Source organism: Giraffa tippelskirchi, chromosome 7, assembly GCF_054371585.1.
Source record: "Giraffa tippelskirchi isolate mGirTip1 chromosome 7, T2T-mGirTip1v1.2.pri, whole genome shotgun sequence".
Taxonomy (NCBI): domain Eukaryota; kingdom Metazoa; phylum Chordata; class Mammalia; order Artiodactyla; family Giraffidae; genus Giraffa; species Giraffa tippelskirchi.
The window spans coordinates 89,058,696-89,079,199 of NC_137281.1; positions in this window are offsets into that span (position 1 = coordinate 89,058,696).

Sequence of the window (20,504 nt, forward strand, 5' to 3'; positions counted from 1 at the left end):
GAGGCATCTTTTATCTTCCCTTTGCCCTCTACTATGTCCACAGGTCATGAGAGTCCCCCCTGTCTCCCAACTCTATTTAACTGAGATTTCTGTTTGATATTTTTTATACCTTATAGGACAGAGACAGAAAGATATTTGACTCCAAAAGAGGAAGGAGCTATGGTGAGGGAAGTTCTAGTGATTCAAGAAGGAGTCATGAACAAAAGAATTCAGTTGGCCTTCAAAAGCTAAAAAAGGCAAGGAAATGGATTATCCCTTAGATCTCAAGAAGGAAGCAACTCTTCCAAGACCTTGACTATAGACAGTGAAATGGATTTAAGATTTCTTGCATCCAGAATAATTTTCTTCTAAGTTACCGAGCTCATATTAAACATTGAGTAAGGTTTATTGTTGTTGTTCACTATGCTGCACTTGTAGGATGGGATGATGCAAGTGTCTTTTGGGACACATTCTGTTGAGGCAGATCTGAACATTCTTGAGATATCTAACTAATCAGAATAACAACTTTATTGGAGTTATTTTTTTCTCTGAATTCTTCTCGCTTTTTAACACTTTTGAGTTCAGCATACTATGGTTGAATATTTATTTTATTTTTGTCCTCTTATCAGCTATTCTGCTAGTTCCAAGTTAGAAGTCTCTAGTGGAGAAGGAAATACAGATTGAGAAAGGAAGATAAACACCGAAGTTCATAATCTGTAGGGCCAAAAGTGACTGTGATTAAAACTGTATCATTGTAGGTAAGAAATAATCAGCACTGCAAATGCCCTGTGGTGGCCTCACGGTGTGACTGTGGCTGGAGGAGGGGCTGAGCCCCGCGGAGGGTTTGTGTAGAGGCTGCAGGTGCCTGGGGAGCACTGTGCTGCACAGCGCAGAAGTAAGTGCCTGAGTCTGTGGTCTGCGAAGAGGAAATGTGCAGTGAGCTGCGGCGTTCTTTAAGGACTGTCGTGGCGTTTAATCTTCCATCCTGCTTTGTCCCTGAAGAAATGTGGATAAGGCGGCCGCTGGGGTTCTGAAGATACCACTGTACATTGGTCACAGAGGCAGAAAAATTACAGCTCAGCATGTGGCTGGCTCCCTCCAGGAGACTCAGGGCTGGGGGACTCTGCTCCACCTCCAGCCCTTGCACACCTGATGAGAAACAGAAACAGTCACAGGAGAGGGTCACTGTAACTCTGACAAAAGCTTGGAAGTGACCCCACACACACACAACTCCCATAGATGATGAGGATAGAAAGTCTGCAAGACTTGTCAGTTCCTCTCCCTCCCTTAACAATACAGCAGCTACTCAATCTTTCAGAGTCCCCTGTAGGGCAGCCTCAACTCACAGCAAATCTGGGCAAATAAAAGCCCCAGCACAGTGCCTGCTAGCCTCTTCATGATGCTTCCTCTTCTTACTGAGACATTTTCACTGTAAGATAATTCACTAAACCCTGAGGGAGGGAGTGTCATAAGCTGTTGTGGAAATGTTCCTGCTACTGCAGCCAATCAGCTCACCCAACAAGTTCTGCTCAAGCCCTCAATTTGTGACATGACGCCCCACCCTCCCACCTCAACCAATTCAGAATGTGCTGCAGAGGAGTGAGGAGGGTGAGAAATAGGTCATTATTTTAGGACCTAAGGGGCATTTTCTAAGAACATTGCAGTGAAGGCAGACTCTGATTTGGAATTTGTGGAGGATTTTAGGGAAGAGAAAACAAAAATTAATTATCTAGCCATAGTTTTAGTCTCAGATGGCATGGATGCAGAAGTTCTCGCATAATGAAATATTTCCTCAGGAGTTCTCAGGATCCTTTTTTTTTTTTTGGCATCTCCTGTGTACTCACCTGTGATTCTGAAGGGTGCTCATGAATCAGCACAGTATTCATAGCAGTCTTGGCTGGAACACTTTGCAGTATTAAAGAGTTTCATTTTTAAATTATATATATATATATATTTATTCTAGACTGAACCTACATAGTTATATTATTTTTAATCTCTAGATGGGCACTGAAATTAGAATTGTAAATTGTTTTATTTTTATTAAAACATATATAATTTTAAAATAAAAAAATTTTTAATAAAATTTCAGGTTTAAATACATAATATTTTATTTATTTTGTTATTTTTTAAATTAGAGGATAATTGCTTTACATTGTTTTGTTAATTTCTGCCACACAATGCAAATCAGTCATGGTTACACATACATATGTATACCATCCTTCTTGAGCCTCCCTCCCCTTTTCCATCCCAACCCTCTATTTCCTCACAGACCACCAGTATGGGCTCCACCTGTTATATTGCACCTTCCCACTAGTTATCTATTTTACACTAAATACATTTTAACTATTGATTATTGTTATTTGTATTCTGCTTTTTACCTCTAGTAGGTTATTTTAAAAGAATAATAAGTGTTTTTTAAAACATATGAAAATCAAGTCTGTGTTTTTTCTCAGAGTTTATGGTTAATAATGGCTCCTTGTACATGCATTTAGAGGTAAATGGGATAGAAAATGAGGACTTGTATATTTTCACTGAAGTAAAACTGAAGTGACCTGCAGACACTGAGGATCAGATGGACAGTTCGAGACTGTTGCGAATGTTGACTAAAGGAACTGTGAGAAACAGTGTAGAAAAATAAAAGTAATTATTATTGGACACACAGTGGACATTAGAGAAATAGAATTAGAAGAGAGAAAAGAGGAGAGGGGCAACCAGACTGAGTCACTTGGAACTTTGCCACAAAAATATACTTAACCTAGAATGCCCATTATAGGTGACCACTGGATAAACAAAGCCTTTTTTTCCTTCATATTCTATTGTTTGGACATACAAGAAGCGATAAGGAAGTTCACTAGAGGTAGGAATAGTTGCACCTCCACTTCAGAGGGCCTCTTTAGAGCCAGTGATGTGATTGTCAGGCGGGTCACTGACTGACCTCCAGTTCTTCCTGAAACATTAGTGCTAAATCAATGCTGCTGCTGCTGCTAAGTCATGTCAGTTGTATCCAATTCTGTGCAACCCCGTGGACTGCAGCCTACCAGGCTCCTCCATCCATGGGAGTTTCCAAGCAAGAGTACTGGAGTGGGTTGCCATTGCCTTCTCCGGTTAAATCAATGAAACCAGGAAAAATCTGCCTACAATAAGACAATGTCTCTATTCAGATTTCAACCAGAACTGGTTTGTTCTATAGAGGCAGGAGCATGGAATATAATGTTACTGATTCCCTGTGAAGAGCATTCCCAACAGGAGAAGGGTGGTGGAGAACCTGACTATGCAGAAAGGAAGCTGAGAGCCATATTGTGGAAGATCTTCCCTAAGGAACAGGAAGGAATGTGCCAGAGTGCGCTGAGTCCTAGTACATGGAAATCTGAGGTTCAAAAGATCCCTATTTAAGCAAATTATAGTGACTATCAGGAAGATATGCTTCCTTAACCATCACTGCTCCTGGTGTTGAGCCTATTCAAATGTGTACCTCAGTGAGCCGCGAGATACAGAAGCCTATAGGAGTGAAATGGAACTTTTGTTGGAGGTGACATTTCCAGTTTATGCAACATCACCCCCTGGAGGACAGCAATTGGAACAAATCCCATCTTGAGGTTTTTATGCCATATTTCCTCCCCGTTTTTACCAGGGTTGAATTTCTTCCCATTCTAATTTGATGAGTGTTTTCAGGGGTTCACATATTAAGTTGTTGTTGTTGTTCAGTCACTAAGTTGTGTCCGACTCTTTGAGGCCCCATGGACTGCAGCATGCCATGCTTCCCTGTCCTTCACTATCTCCCAAAGTTTGTCAAATTCATGTTCATTGAGTCGGTGAAGCCATCAACTACTCATCCTTTATCACCATCTTCTCCTCCTGCTCTCAATCTATTCCAGCATCAGGATCTTTTCCAATGAGCTGGCTCTTCACATCACATGACCAAAGTATTAGACCTTCAGCAGCAGTCTTCCAAAGAATATTCAGGGTTGATTTCCTTTAGAATTGACGGTTTTGATCTCCATGCTGTCCAAGGACTCTCAAGAGTTTTCTCCAGCACCACAACTCAAAAGCATCAATTTTTCAACGCTCAGACTTTATGGTCAAACTCTCACATCCATACATGACTACTGGGAAAATGATAATTTTGACTGTACGGACCTTTGTCAGCAAAGTGATGTCTCTGCTTTTTAATGGACTGTCTAGGTTTGTAATAGCCTTTCTTCCAAGGAGCAAGCATCCTTTAATTTCATGGCTGCAGTCACCATGCAGTGATTTTGCAGACCTCGAATATAAAATCTTCCACTGCTTCCACTTTTCCCCCACCTATTTGCCATGAAGTGATGGGACCGAATGTCATGATCTTAGTTTTTTGAATTTTCAGTTTTAATCCAGCTTTTTCCCTCTCCTCTTTCACCCTCATCAGGAGGTTCTTTAGTTCCTCTTGGCTTTCTACCGTAAGTGTGGTGTCATCTCCATATCTGAGGTTATTGATATTTCTCCCAGCAATCTTGATTCCAGCTTGTGATTCATCCAGCCCGGGGTTTTGCATGAGGTATTCTGCATAGAGTTAAATAAGCAGGGTGACAATATACAGCCCTGACATACTCCTTTCTCAATTTTGAGCCAGTCTGTGATTCCATGTCTGATTCTAACTGTTGCTTCTTGACCCACAAGCATGTTTCTCAGGAGACAGTGGTGGACTTCCCCTATCAATGCTCCTTTCAAATATCAAAAGTGGGTTTTAAAAGTACAAATAGCTTCATATGAGAAGAAATGAAACACAAATATCCATGCAGTGAGAAGGCTGAACTAAACCAAAATCAAAATCTCTCCAATGAGTTAATGAGGCCTAATCAACTGTTCTGGTATAAAACCTGCAGATTTTCTTGCCAGGTGTGTGAGAAGAAGGTGTCTGCCCATGTCTCATTCATGAATGTGAAGAAACACCACAGAAGGTCTAGCTCTTAGGATGTAGCAACAGTGGAGTTTAAATATTGACCTAGTTGAACCACATTATTTTGTTTGATATCTTTGAGTAATCATTTAGTGTATTTTAAACCATGGGAAAAGAGGCTAGAGATCTGACTCAATGATATGGCCAATATACTGGTGGGAGTCAAGTTTAGTGATGTTCAGTACAGTCTAGTTAGTTGAGGGAACTACAGTGACTGGAATGCCTGTTAATCTACAGTTCCACTTCCCCCTGATTACTGAAAACACTGTAGTTCATTGACTTTCCCTATTCCAACCCACACGTGGCTCTTCCTCAGCGCTGGTCCCAGAGCAACAGCAGGCACTTCTTTGGGTAGGGGATGCAGGGGGTTTAGCAGCACTGTGTGGAGGCACAGAGGTATGTGGCTGAGTCTTCAGTCCTCTGATATACAGGGAGCTGTAGCCCTCCTTCGTATTCACAGTAACTCTCACTTGTCCTTGCTCTTTTTCATCCCCATTTACACTCACTACAAACAGGTTCTTGGGGGCTTTTTGCAGGTTCCCTTCTGTACTAGTGTAATGCATAGAAAGAGCTGGAAGGGAAACTGCAGGTGAAATTGGGACTCTCTCCTTTCCAAACATAGCGAAGGAGGACACTGTTTCACAGTCAAGAGGCTGCTCACTCCTGTTCAGAAAGACAGGTCAGTCATAGAAAATAATTTATCTACAGAGTATTCATTGTAGTTTCCAAATATTAGAACCTGGAGGTGCCTGACTGCGTCCCTCACCTTCCCCATCACCACCCTAGACTGCTCAGAATGTCTTCAGCAGCCCCTGGACTTACGACCAAGATGAAGCCACAGAATCAGTTATGAGGCTAGAAAAGTGCTCCTCCCCATTTATCCTGATCAAGTATCCTCAACATGGAAAATTCTACAGCCTAGATCTGTGGAACGTTCTGCTTCAGGTAATAGGATTCGGCATCTGGTTGCCAAGCCAATCAGAGAGGATAACACATACATGTGCTAGAAATACACCATTTCTGCCCTAGAATCAGTTTCCTGTGGTTCAAAGAGGGATCAAACACTGCTTTCTCGAGACCAACTTCACAAACATTAAGGATATCTCTCACGGCCTCACAATGCAAAGAGAGCCAACAACCTTTCAGAATTGGGTTGCCTTAGAATAGGCTGCTATTATTCAACTTGAGAGAGATTGGAGTTGCAAACGTGGAAGGAAATATACTTTTGTTAGGAATCTTTTACATAAAATTTCAACAAAATTTATAAACTTACAAATGCCAATTTATAAATGTGCACAAATGCTATGTGTTAAATTATCTTTATGAACAACATTCTAATAGAAAAGTTATGCAATAAAGATATTATTTCCAACTTACAAACAAGAAAACTAAAGCTGAAAGAGATCAAGTAACTAACTTGAGATCACACATATGGTAGGTGGCATAGTAAGAATCACAACACATATCTATCTGGCTAAGTAGTCTATTAGTGTTTGGAATCTGCCACACCACCTACGTTTGTGATACTCAGTAAATGTGTAAGTGTTAGTGAAGGTATATTCTAAAAATACTGGGAACCTACTTTGTGGTTATTCTTCCTAACAGCACCAAAATGTGCAACATCTGGTGAATGGATAAACGAAATATAGTTCATTTGCCAGTGAATTGCTATTCATAAATAAATATGAGTGAAATACTAATGTATGCTCCAAGATAAATAATTTTTAATTATGTTAAGGAATAATAGCCAAACACAAGATTGCATAGTGAATGATTTCATGTATATGAAATATTTATGAAGTTATAAATGTGGTCAGTGGTTGTATGGGGCCAAGAGTGGAAACAAAGAACAACTATAATTGGGCATGAAAGATAATTTACTAAAAAAAAAAAAAAAAAGATAATTTACTAAAAATTATTAAACTGGAAATTCAAAACAGATGAATTTTAGGGAATGTCACTTATACCTCAATAGAGTTGCTTAAAAATAAATAAGAGTTTTGTTCTGTCTTGTCTATTACAGTCCAGGAAGAATGTTAGATTAATTCAACATGCACATACTTATTTAAACAGTGATTTGGGGCCCACAATTTCCCTAGGACCTTTGAAAATTATAAAAGCAACATCTGTGAGCTCAATATGTAGTTGGAAAAATAAAATGCGTCCAGGAAAATTTATTAGTACAGGATAGCATTAATTAAGACTGTTCAGAAGCTAAAGCTACTTCTTGGAATCTGGTACTGCAGATTGACTACAAAACCTTCTTTCCAGTGAACAACTGAAATAAGCAAAGGAAACAGCATGGTTGTTGTTCAGCCACTAAGTCGACTGTTTGTAACCCCAAGCACACTGGGGTTACCCCAACCCCTACACACATAGAGTGCAGTAGGAGGAGAAAAAATTAAACAGCTTTCTTTTGAAAAAAAAAAAATAGACAATTTTAAATAGTGATAAGCACTTTAAAGACAATACAAAACTGTGTTAAGATAGAGAGTTACTCATTGGATGAGGAAGGGCATCTGCTCTAAGGAAGGTGTGGAGGGAGGGCTCCACTCTGACACTTACTCTGCAATACCAGGCAAGGTATGGAAACTGTCTCATGTTCAATTTTATTTCTCTAAGTAGCCAGTGTCTTTCTGCTGGCACTGGGCTCAGCATTGGCATTCATTACTTCATTCACTTCTTATAAGAACCCTGCATGGTGAATATTATCAATAACCACAGTGCAGAGATGAGGAAATTGAAGCATAAAAATTACTATCACAATCCCAACATCACACAACTAATGAATGCTATATCTAGAAATACAACTTAAGTCTTTGGTCTTAAGCACTTTGCTCCACTGTCTTTCTAAAGTAGGATGGACACAACTTTGAGGGGTTCCAGTAAGAACTGTGAACACACATGCAAATCCCTTAGTGCAACTCCCTCTCTGTCATAGGCTCTCAACCAGCTGTGGTAACATACAAAACCTTTGAGGATAGGAAGCCATGGCATGAAATTCCAGAGGAGTCTATCTACAAGATAAAGCTCTATATTTTTCTGAGGTTTGTTTAACAGTCTACACAGCAGATTTCATGTGTTATCATAAGTATCAGTGGTCTATCATGTTTCTTACTGTTAATGGGAAATCAGTTCCCTTTAACTGATGTTAACTATCTTAAATATAAGGTATTATATTGAAAGAATGGGTATCATAATATAACATAGAACGAGTATACCAACCTGTGTTTGCTACTACTGTTTATTAATATTTTAATAACTGACTCTTGCTCCCACTTCTCAGGATATTTCTATACTACAAGAAAGGACAGAGCGGTAAATGCAATTTGACTTAACAGAGAAAAATCTATCTTGTGCAACAATTCCAAACTTTCTATCCAAGGTAGCCTATAACTCTGCAGCCATAATCATCTCTCTGTTGTATTTGTAATTTGGAATCAATCACTTTCACATATGGTAGGCAAACGAAAAAAACAAACAGCCAGTTTTCCTGAATCTTCTCCCTCTTGATATCTGCACTGGAAAGTTTACTGACTGGTTCAGCCTTGGCAGCTCCTATTGTGATCAGGCTTCCCCACAATTTAATCCAAGATCACTGGAGGGGAGCAGGGAAGCCAGAGAAAGCCTCACAAAATGTTTGAGCAGGAAACCAGATGGCACTATATCAGCTTTCATTCTTGCTGCATGCAGTGCGCTAGAGTCCGATTCTCGGGAAGGAAAAACAGGTTTAGACAAAGGATTCACAAAGGGGTGACATTTGAGTTGAAACATGAAGGAATTCAAAGGTGCATCATGTTCATATTTGGAGGGATAGCATCACTGGCTCAGTGGTAAAGAATCCATCTTCCAGTGGATTCAATCCCTGGGTCTGGAAGATCCCATAGAGAAGGAAATGGCAAGCCACTCCGGTATTCTTGCCTGGGAAATCCCATGGACAGAGGATGAGTCACACATGACTTAAAGCATCACAGTCAAGAGCAGAAAACAAGGCGCACAGGTCTTGATTGGGAAACAAGTTTGGGGTGTTCAAGGAATAAAATCTCATTGTAGCCCTTGTTTTTCCCAGCACCCTATTACACAAGAAACTTACTAAAGCATCCAGCACTGTTAACTAGTTAGTGGATGCTTTCTTCATTTACTGATCCTGGGACAGTTGAATCCGTTTTTTGGTATTTTCTTTCTTGGTTCCCTTTAGCTTCCAGTTTAAACCAGTAATGTCACCACCACTGAGACGTCCAGCCACCCAGTTCTGGGGCCAAGTGTTTCTCCATAGTCCAGACCTTGCTCCTAAGCAGCCCTCTAAAATGTGACTCACTGGCCGATAATTAAAGGTAAAGCTTTTCACAATTAGGAAAGATACAGCTCATTTCCCAAAGTTTTTTTTTTTTTTTTAAAGAAAACAAAACCTATCTCTTAGGGTTTTGATATTTAAATTAGATAATGAATCTGAAACACAAACCTCAGTGCCTGACATAGAGTAAAGCTCAGTAAATATACCAACTTTCTTTTTTCCAGTGAATCCTACCTCTCTTTCAATGTCCAGGTCTGTGACTTGTTACTGTTTGTTCTTTTCTCCACATCGGTTCAATGATGGAAGCTTCCAGAAAATTCACTTAATCACTTAGTTTCCTGGAGACAGTCATTATTTCCCCCTATTTCCTGGAGTCATATTCTCCTAGCCACACTGATACACTCAGAGTACTGAAATGACCCAGATGGAATGCCAAGACAAGGTATTATTTTCATTTCCCTAATTAATAATAATATTAAGGTTTTTATATATTTATTAGCTATCAGATATCATATTTCTGAGTTGGCTCTCCAAGATTTTGTCATTCTTTATTATCTGTTTTCTTAATGATTTAAAGGAACTTCTAACATATTCTGCATTTGAGTCCTTTTTCAGAAATATGCATGGCAAATACAGTTTATCAGTCTGTGCATTGACTTTCAAAACTCTTAGCAGTGATTTATAACAAACACACGATTAAAAAATATACTTTGATGTTCATAAGAAACTAGCTTGAATATTTTACTTGTTTTCTTTAAGCTCTTTAAAAAATATTCTACTTTGGTGGCTTCTATTGCTTCTAATATGAAGTTAGATATCATTTTAATGATGTTTCCCAGAATACAATGGCTTGCAAATGTCTGCCAAAACCAGAGTGGTGGATCTGCAGAATTCCTTATTCTAATTTATGCCTTTCCTCATAGCATTGCTCCTGAATAAGATTGCTTTATAGGAAGTGAAGTATAGCAATGAATGGAAGTGCTTGCTATGAGCAAAGAGGTTATAGGATGGTAATGGAAGAGGTCGTTATAAATACCTGCTATAACCGTGTGGTCATTTGCAGAAATAAGAACAATAATACTTATGAAAATTTTTTTCATTTTTGTATAAATGTATTTATGTATTGCATTAACCAATTTTAACTCCCCTCTCCCATTTGCTACATGTGGTAACAAGATTTGCTAATATAAGTCAATCTTCTATCTTATTATATCTCAGTAGTAAAGATACAGGATTCAATGGGAGAGTGTGGCTTAGCTAGAAAAGAAAGTAACATCACCCACAAATGGATAAATGAACTTGCTCTAATCTTTGAAGGATATATTTAGAATGTTTTGGGTTGAATGAGGAATTACTGCATCATATTGGCAAGAATTGTGATGCTGGCGAAGATTCTTGAGAGTCCCCTGGACTGCAAGGAGATCAACCCAGCCAATCCTAAAGGAAATCAACCCTGAATATTCATTGAAAGGACTGATGCTGAAGCTGAAACTCCAACACTTTGGCCACTTGATGAGAAGAGCCATACCATTTGAAAAGACTCTGAAGCTGGGAAAGATTGAAAGCAAAAGGAGAAGAGGGCAGCAGAGGATAAGACAGTTGGATGGTATCACCAAATCAATGGACATGAATTTGAGCAAACTCCAGGAGATAGTGGAATATAGAGGAGGAGGCCTTGTGCTGCAGTCCATGGGTTCGCAAAAGTTAGACACGAGTTAGTTTCTGAACAGCAATAACAACATTAGCAAGAAGCATAGTTTTTCTATCTTCTTTATTCAAAATCTGTTAAAAGAGTACAGATGGATGCCAAATTAACCTAGAGGGTATTGTAGCAGTTTTGAGCTACCTTAACTGACTGGAAATATCTTTCCCAGAATGTGCTTCCTGTGTTGTTCTGGCTCAGCGTTGGCTATGAAAGAAATTTGTGTGACATTTGGAAGGTTGTTGTGATGAAGCAGCCACAGTTTTTATGTTTGGGGGTTTGGTGCAGGGCTCCAGGGACTATGGTTACTCACACGTGTTGCTGCTGATCTGATATTTCATCTTATTGTTGACTCACAACACCTCCACTTCCCACCAAATCTCCTCCTCATCTTCTCTTTGTCTTGGGCCAAGTATGTATGTAAGTTCAGTTCAGTTCAGTGCAGTCACTCGGTCATGTCTGACTCTGTGACCCTATGGACTGCAGCACGCCAGGCTTCCCTGTCCATCACCAATTCCTGGAGTTTACTCAAATTAATGTCCATTGAGTCAGTGATGCCATGTAACCATCTCATCCTCTGTCATCCCCTTCTCTTCCTGCCTTCAATCTTTCCCAGCATCAGGGTCTTTTCCAATGAGTCAGTTCTTCACATCAGGTGGCCAAAATATTGGAGTTTCAGCTTCAGCATCAGTCCTTCCAATGAATATTCAGGTCTGATTTCCTTTAGGATGGACTGGTTGGATCTCCTTGCAGTCCAAGTGATTCTCAAGAGTCTTCTTTAACATCACAGTCCAAACACATCAATTCTTCTGCACTCAGCTTTCTTTATAGTCCAACTCTCACATTCATACATGACTACTGGAAAAACCATAGCTTTGACTAGACAGACCTTTGCTGGCAAAGTAATATCTCTGTTTTTTAATATGCTGTCTAGGTTGGTCATAACTTTTCTTCCAAGGAGCAAGTGTCTTTTAATTTCATGATTGTAGTCATCATCTGCAAAGATTTTGGAGCACAAAAAATAAAGTCAGCCACTGGTTCCATTGTTTCCCCATTTATTTACCATGAAGTGATGGGACCAGATGCCATGATGTTATTTTTCTGAATGTTGAATTTTAAGCCAATTTTAAGCATGATGTCAAATGACACCCACTTCTCCTTAGGTCACCCACTACCGTGAGACTGAAGGAGGTGAGACATAGACAAGTTTTAGAGTGTCTTGTGGGTTCCATTATCCTCATGATTCTAATATGTCCTTATGAGTCACAGTTTGTCCACACTTCAGTCTATTTCCAGGTTTGTTCTACAAATATTACTCTAGCTGATTAACAATTAATTTATTCTCAACACCAGATACGAAGATAACAGCTTTGTATACACTCTTCCACTAAATCTAGCAATTGCCTGAGTTCTAATCTTTATAACTAATTTCTTATCCCATACCACTGGTGGTTCTGCTTGTCTGATTGTACTTTAAGTGACATAAGTCTAAGAAGAAAGGATTCAGGAAATTATTTCCATGATGATTCCAAATAACTAGACCCAGGTTTGTGATATGAGTGTATTTTAGTGAAACGGTCACTTTACATTATTATGGAACTAGTTTATAACTTTAGACAAGGTTACACATGTTCTGTATGATTCATTTAAATTCAAAAATTCGAGAGGAGAATGTATTAGTAGAAAGTTACCCTGGACACCTGAATCCAAATGACATAGAAGAAGCTTTTATTTAGAATTAATTCCTCTGATCCAGATCACAGATTAAGCAACCACAGGACTATCATTTCTTGTCTGAGGTGTGCAGGTGTGCATTTCAGCTGGTGTCCTGCAGCAGGGGGATTCTCTTTTATTAAGCTCTGGGGTTTTTGTTCAGCTTTTCCTATTACTTCAAACACCGAGTTCCCAGAGAGCACAGAAATACTTGGCAGAATGTTCTAGTTTTAAGAATGAAATGGTGAGGCTGATGGATTTATGTGCTTTCTGGAAGTTTACAGAGTAATGGCCGTCCCTTTCATTCCCATCTTCTGAATACTGACGAATGAGGTAAGTCATCTGTCCACTGGGAAGCTGCTTGTACCAAAAAATGCAGTAGATAGCCACGTTCCTACTTGTCTCATATTGACAGTTAAGAGTGACTACCTTCCCCACTTGACTGATTATGACTAGCTGGTCTTGAGTAACTTTCTGGGCCACACCAGGTCCTGTGGAAAACAACAAGAAACCAGAGCTGAAATCGTGAACAAAATAATGTAGAAATTCGACAAATTTTGGACCCAAATATTTACAAACCATACTGAAATCAGAAGACGCCTGCTTTTTCCCAGCCCTCCTTTCCACCCAAGTCCCTGTGAAGCACCCCGTGCCCGTGTGCAGTCCTTTCACCCTGAACACTCGCACCCATGTTTGGGAGCATCCCTACCAGAGAAGGCGAAGGGCAGGAACACCCAGAGCAGGCTGGAGAGTGGCATGAGGCATGGGTTCCCCTGCACAAATGTGCTCAGTTCTGCCTCAAGCTGAGAATTCAGTGTCTATAAGTGCCTGGCAGCACATATACACAGTACCTGGTTCCTGTGTGACTCCTCCCAAACAGGAAGTAGGGTGTCATCTTCATTGACCACGTGGTCTGTGTACAGATGAAGTCTGGCTCAACACACACCTTTCCTTTGTCTACTTTTCTTTCCCTGGTCATTATGTTTGGCAGATCCTGAAAGGGGGCATGAAGAAAGCAATTAATATTAAAGGTTTGAACTGAGGGAAACTGAAGGTAAAACAAGTTGACATACATTCATTCAGTAAAATAATTTTGCCATCCTGTTTAAGATATACTTTAGTATAGCCTACGAAACATTCTTGTAATCTACTGATTTGTCATTCATTTAGCCTATGCTTACTTTTCTCTATCCAGAATCTAATGACTGTTTTAAAACATTCACACATCTTAGGCCTTCTGGGTGAAAAGCAATCTTATCCAAAGTAATTAATGTATCTCTGTATTTTTTTTTTTTTACTGAGTTGCAGGGCTCTACTTAGGTTTTTCAATCAATAAAATTACTTCAACATGAAATGATTTTTAAAAATCAGTCCATCTGAATTTCAGAATCTATTCAGTAGTTTGTATTTAAATGAAATTATAACAGGAATAAAATATTCTTTTGAAATCTGATATTGAGTCTTATGTACTAGACTTTGACGGGGGTCAGGATATTCAATCCTGTTGCCTCTTAATGTAGAATTCTACTTATTAGACCATGTGTCTTAGAGTCATCCTCACGTCACATTTGGTCTCTTTGGTCCAGAGTATTCAGTCTCATTTGTCAGTTGCTCATTATTATTTCTCTTTATAAAGTTAAGATAAACATGCCAGATCTTTCTGTGACATAATGCTATAACGCACTGTTACAAAACTTAATATCTGCAAACTTCAGACACTTAGTACTTGTCAACACCACAGAAGATGGTGACTCAAATTCTGTACACTGTTTCATGTTCATGTGGAATGTAGCTGTCAATCTTCCATTTGGTTTCGTTTTTGTAATAGATGAATTAATATAAAAGAACCAAAGGCAAATAAACAAGTAGAAAAGAAAATACAGACAAGGTCTAAAAGAGTGCAAGTTCATGGTATTTAAGATCAAAGTAACTCATGAATAAGTGAATCAGGGAGGTTGGTTTATATTTATCTGAGACATCTACTCTTCTGTCACATTTCACATCTGAGTGCTGGCAAACAACGAATGCCCAGGCTTGAAATTATTAGCAGTTAAGGAGAGGAGATCATGAATGACTACAGCAGCTTTCAGAGCATCATATTATATAATATAGATATATATTAATATAATAATTACATATCTATCAAGAAATTTATATTAAAAAAAATTTTCAAAATACCATAACCTTATAAATCAGTTTTCATATACACTCAGGTTTTGATGCATCACTCCAAGAAATTTTATCACAGGTATAGGTTCTTGTAACACCACTAAAATCATGACATAAAATCATTTCATCTCTCTAAAGAAATCCTCTTTGAATACCTTCCCCATCCCTGCAACTCTTTATAACCCTGCTAACTACTGATCTTTTTATCTTTATATTTTGTCCCTTTGAGAATGTTGTTTAAGCAGAATCACACTATGTATCAGTTCAGTTCAGTCACTCAGTCGTGATTGACTCTTTGCAACCTCATGGACTGCAGCATGTCAGGCTTCCCTGTCCATCACCAACTCCCAGAGCTTGTTCAAACTCATGCCCATTGAGTCGGTGATGTCATCTCATCCTCTATCATCCCATTCTCCTCCCAACTTCAATCTTTCCCAGCATCAGGGTCTTTTCCAAGGAGGCAGTTCTTCCCATCAGTGGCCAAAGTATTGGAGTTTCAGCTTCAGCATCAGTCCTTCCAATGAATATTCAGAACTGATTTCCTTTATGATTGGTTGGATCTCCTTGTAGTCCAAGGGACTCTCAAGAGTCTTCTCCAACACCACAGTTCAAAGCATCAATTCTTTGGCACTCAGTTTTCTTTATAGTCCAGCAGTAACATCCATAAAGACTACTGGAAAAACCATAGCCTTGACTAGATGGACCTTTGTTAGGAAGCATCACTACAAACAAAGCTAGAGGAGGTGATGGAATTCCAGTTGAGCTATTTCAAATCATAAAAGATGATGCTGTGAAAGTGCTACACTCAATATGCCAGCAAATTTGGAAAACTCAGAAGTGGCCACAGGACTGGAAAAGGTCAGTTTTCATTCCCATCCCAAAGAAAGACAATGCCAAGGAATGCTCAAACTACTGCACAATTGCACTCATCTCCTTCACTAGCAAACTACTGCTGAAAATTCTCCAAGCCAGGATTCAACAGTATGTGAACCGTGAACTTCCAGATATTCAAGCTGGATTCAGAAAAGGCAGATAAACCAGAGATCAAATTGCCAACATCTGTTGGATCACAGAAAAAGGAAAAATTTCCAGAAAAGCATCTATTTCTGCTTTATTGACTGTTCCAAAACTGTGTGGATCACAACAAACTGTGGAAAATTCTTCAAGAGATGGAAATACCAGACCACTTTACCTGCCTCCTGAGAAATCTGTATGCAAGTCAAAAGGCAACAATTAGAAGTGGACATGGAACAACAGGCTGGTTCCAAATTCAGAAAGGAGTATGTCAAGGCTGCAAATCGTTGCCCTGCTTATTTAACTTATATGTAGAATACATCATGCAAAATGCCAGAGTGGATGAAGCACAAGCTGGAATCAAAATTGCCAGGAGAATATCAATAACCTCAGATATGCAGATGATAGCACCCTTATGGCAGAAAGTGAAGAGGAACTAAAGAGCCTCTTGAAGAAAGTATGAGGAGAATGAAAAAGTTGGTTTAAAACTCAGCATTCAAAAAACTAAGATCATGGCATCCAGTCCCATCATTTCATGGCAAATAGATGGGGAAACAATGGAAACAGTGACAGACTTTATTTTCTTGGGCTTCAAAATCACTGCAAATGGTGACTGCAGCCTTGAATTTAAAAGACATTTGCTTCTTGGAAGCAAAGCTATGACCAACCTAGACAACATATTCAAAAGTAGAGACATTACTTTGCTGACAGAGGTCCATATAATCAAAGCTATGGTTTTTCCAGTAGTCATGTATGGATGTGAGAGTTGGACTATCAACAAAGCTGAGTGCCAAAGAATTGATGTGTTTGAACTGTGGTGTTAGAGAAGACACTTGGGGGTCCCTTGGACTGCAAGGAGATCCAACCAATCCATCCTAAAGGAAATCAGTCCTGGGTGTTCATTGGAAGGACTGATATTGAAGCTGAAACTCCAATACTTTGGCCACCTGATGTGAAAAACTGACTTATATGAAAAGACCCTGATGCTGGGAAAGATTGAAGGCAAGAGGAGAAGGGGACAACAGAGGATGAGATGGTTGGATGGCATCACCAACTTGATAGACATGAATTTGAGCAAGTTCCAGGAGCTGGTGATGGACAGAGAAGCCTGGTGTGCTGCAGTCCTTGGCATCGCAAAGACTGAACTGACTGATTTCATGGTTATCTCCATAGTTTTCTTTGTATCTCAACAACTGGACATTTTATTATTTGCTTCTTTCAGCTTACGTTGTGTTTAATTTGCTTTTCCATCATCTCTTCCTAAAAGCCTTGATAGTAGGTTATCAACCTTTTTTCCTTATTAATATAAGTATTTAAAAAGATATATTTCCTTCTATGTGTTATTTTAGCTGCATCTCATACATATTTATACAGTGTGCTCTCCCAACATTTACTTTCAAAATATCTTCTAGCATCCATTGTAATTGGTTTTTTTTTTTTTCACTTAGGTTTGTTTTAAAGTTATAAGATTTAAATATGTATCAAATATTTGGGAGTTTCTAGAGACATCTTTTTGCACTTGATCCATATCATTTCCATTTTGGTCAAAAAATAAATTCTGTATAATGTCAGTTTTCTTCAATATATTAAGATGTTTTATGCACAAACAAATTGTATGTGTCTGCATGTGTATTTCATCTACACAGGAGGGTGTGGCTGGAGCTGTAGGTTTGGGTACAGGCTGCGGGTGTCTGGGGAGCACCATGCACTTGCTGCACAGAAGTAGGTGGCCAAGTCTCCAGGCAAGACAGTTGTGATGTGCAGTGAGAGCTGTTCAGCACTCTTATTGAGGAAAACCTCCCTGTGAATCATCCCTCTTCCATTTCATTCACAACCGAACGTATGGTTATCAAGAATGCAGGGCCTTTACAAGGGTATTGCCAGTACCATAGGAAGTAGTCAAAAAAACTATTCTCATAACTACAGTGCAGAATGGAAATCTCTCCTTCTTGGACTGTCAAAGATTGAGGGCTCTGTTTCACCTGCTCTTGGTCACTTTTTTCCTTCTGTTGGCCACTCACCCCCGCTTAAAGAGATAAAAAGCCATTAGTTCCACAGACATACGTTTATTTCTTAAAGTTTCTATCTGCATGCACTTGTTTGTAACCCAATTTTCCCAGTCCCCCTAATTAATGAGATATCCTAGGTTTTCTACTTCACAACTCACAGCCTAGTTGAAGCCACAGAATCGAAAATGATGCTCCCAGTATCTTGTCCATTGTTTCTGGCACCAGTGATCAGTGGCAACTCGAGTTCCTCTTCTGCTTTTCTCAGCCAGCTAGAACTCTGACTTTAAGTTCACACCTACTTTTATTCTTTCAGTAGGCCCCACCCTCTCACAAGTGCTTTCTCTTAAACCTCTCTCTCAAAAGCAGTATTTCTCATTCTGTGCTAATTTAGAATCACTGAAAATTAAATTCATTGGGAATCTGAAATTCCCCCCTTACAAGGATAAAGTGAAGGTTAGAATTTCTCTCACACTATCCCCTTCTTCCTTTTCCTCACACCTCCTAGAAGGTTAAAAATCATGTATCAGGACAGTTTGATTTTTTTCTTTTCAGTTTGATGTTTTAATAGGACTAGAGTTATTTTACAATGGCAAAGAGAGGGACTCCCATGAAGTCACAAGATTAGTATGTAGGGGGCATTTCTTTCTTATTACAAACACTAATTAAAGTCTATTGAGAATACACAAGAGGCATAATATATCATTACAAGCAAAGCTTATGGAGCAGAACATAAAGATACATAGTCCTTTTGCCCTGATGGAATTTATATTTTAACACCATCGTTCAGGGTTTCCACACTTTACATGATCCTAAGAATTAATGAAATATAATTAGATCAATTTTGATTTACACTTCTTATAAAATATAAATCAGGCAAATAAAATGTTTCCAAGAATAAGCATGGAGAAAATAAATTGAGAAGCACTGGAATAATTTGTTCTGGAGAATCTTTCATCTCCAAATTGATAAGATTGGCTAGAAAAATTCTGCAGAATTCAGAAGATATGGGACCATGATCATTCAGTAATGGAACATTTTTGGTAGTTCTCATACTGAGTTACACCTTATTCTCACAGGTAAAATACAAAAATGTGAAGAATCAGTTTGGATTTTGAGGTCAACACATCAAGGTATAGAAACAAATTAAGGAGGTCATTTTTTTAAAAAAGAGTTTGTGATCTCTGTATTTGATGTCATCTCAGATACTATCAAAGAAAAACATCATCACAGTTCAACAGGAGACAATAATAACCATTCCCACTCCTCAATATAATCCCATCTACTCCAGCTCTCTAAGGGGAGGTTTTATTGTTTGCTGAATTTTTGGTGTGTTTTCTCTTTTATTTAGTCACTCATTGATGCATGTCTTCAATATATATTTACGAGTGCCTAAAATGATCATACTTGGGTCTCATTCAAGAAAGAGACAGAAGTAAGAGTCTTCAGTCAACCCACTCCCAATACAAGTACATTCAGATAAAAGCTACTAAAGAGAAATGTGTTTCTAAATGATGGACCCAAGAAAATGATAACGGACTCACTTCTGGGCTCAGTCAGAGAGTAGTTCTGATGGAGGAGCTGCTTGAACTGGAACTTACACCACCACTAGATTTTTTAGTAAAGAATGGGGTAAGGGAATTCTGGCCCTGATTAACTCGGTATGATTACAGTTTTGGTATCTGGGTGAAAACATTATAAATTTATATTAGAAAAACTAATATGGCCTTAATGTCAAAGGACAAAACATGCTGTTTAAAGAAATATTAATTTCCAAAGCCATATTTTTCAAACTGTTAGACTAAAATATACACAGATACTATTTAGGTAGATGGATGGATACCTATACACATACAAGGTTCAGAGATGTAAATTGAAGCAAAGTTGGAGATAAAAATTTAATAGATATTTAAAGGATACTTTCTGGCTAGTTGAAGAATCTGTGTATGTGGGACAAAAGTTAATTGTCTCTGAAGCAGCCTTGCCCCTCTGTGGCCATATAGAGATATTAGTCTGAATGATTTTATACAGCTTCTTGAAATGGGGAAAAGACAGTTTCTTCAGTAAGTGGTGTTGACAGTACTGAACACCTAAAAGGAAAAGACTAAAACTAGAACATTTTCTCACAACGTATACAAATATAAACTCAAAATGGATTAAAGACTGAAATGTAAGACCTGAAACTTTTAAAACTTGAAAAAGAAAATATAGGCAGTATGCTCATTGACATTTCTCTTTGCAACATTTTTTTCTGTCTCAAAGGCAAGGGCAACAAAAGGAAAAATAAATAAATGGAACCTAATCAAACTAAAATCTAATGCACAGCAAAGAAACCATCAACAAAAGTAAAAGGCAAACTACTAAATGGGAGTATATATTTGCAATAAGGGGTTAATATCCAAAACACATAAAGACATCATATACCTCAATATCAAAAACACAGTCTGATTGAAAAATGGGCATAGGACCTGAGTAGCCATTTTTCCAAAGAGATAGCCAACAGGTACATGAAAAGATGCCCAAAGTCTCTAATATTCAGAAAAAGAGCAAATCTATGTCAGAATGAGGTGTCACCTCACATCTATCAGAATGACTATTATCAAAAGAAAAGAAGTAACAAGTGTGGTGAGGATGCAGAGGAAAGGAAGCCCTAGTGCCCTACATCTGGGTTGGAAATTGGAGTAGCTACTATGG